The 613-nt window shown below is 66.6% G+C and overlaps 1 protein-coding gene across 2 annotated transcripts in view; it reads left to right on the top strand.

The window, feature by feature from the left end:
- SYNDIG1L (synapse differentiation inducing 1 like) overlaps positions 1 to 613 on the top strand; it is a 12,519-nt gene that overhangs the window by 1,288 nt on the left and 10,618 nt on the right. Inside the window, exon 1 of one of the 2 annotated variants that reach the window (XM_042048083.1) lies at positions 7 to 114. The exons of the other annotated variant lie outside the window; for it this stretch is intronic. The gene's annotated coding sequence lies outside the window, so the exon portion shown is untranslated. Of the gene's footprint in view, positions 1 to 6; positions 115 to 613 lie in introns of those variants that run through there. 2 annotated transcript variants of the gene reach the window in all.

The following is a 613-nucleotide window of genomic DNA, read 5'->3' as shown; positions in this document are numbered from 1 at the left end:
CAGGCCGCGGCGGGGCCGCCGAGCCGCTGCCGGGCGCCGTCATGCCAGCCGCCGCCTCTCCACTCCTGCCGCCGGTGCTCCAACTTGGCGGGTGAGCCCTTCCTCGACACGCAGGTAAGGACCCGCGTACAGCTCTCGGGTGGGGGCACCGCCGCTGGCGCCCGGGCGGTCGGCGTTCCCGGGGGATCCGGGAGCTCGTCCCCAGCGTCCCCAGGCTTCTCCAGTGGGATGGCAGCACGTCCCCAGGGAAAGGCAGCCCCGCGCCGAGGCTGAGTTGGCCCCAGGGGAGTCAGAAAATACGTTGGGGGACGTAAAGATGAAAGGCTACAACCTGGAGAAACCAGGACAAATTACCTCGTCAGAGGCTCTGGCGTGGCCAAAATGTAAAGATTGCAACCAAAGTTTTGGAGGCCAGATCTGTCGGAGCAATTGCAATGGCACCTTGGACCCAGCCTGCTTTCGGGACTCCCTCCCCGGGTGGCAGCTCAGCCGCCGGCTAAAGTTTGGGGGTGGTTTTCCTTCTGCTGAGAAGCCTCAGCAGCCGGCGGCAGCCACGCCACTGCCGGGCATCCCCGGGATGCAGCTGGGCAGGGGAACAGTCCGGGGACCTCGG

The sequence above is a fragment of the Corvus kubaryi genome, unplaced genomic scaffold (genome assembly GCF_017639235.1).
Source record: "Corvus kubaryi isolate FWS band 111438036 unplaced genomic scaffold, C.kubaryi_AGA036_p1.0 66, whole genome shotgun sequence".
NCBI lineage: Eukaryota > Metazoa > Chordata > Aves > Passeriformes > Corvidae > Corvus > Corvus kubaryi.
Note: the sequence above shows the minus strand (reverse complement) of the source record. Positions and strands in the feature narration are given on the sequence as shown.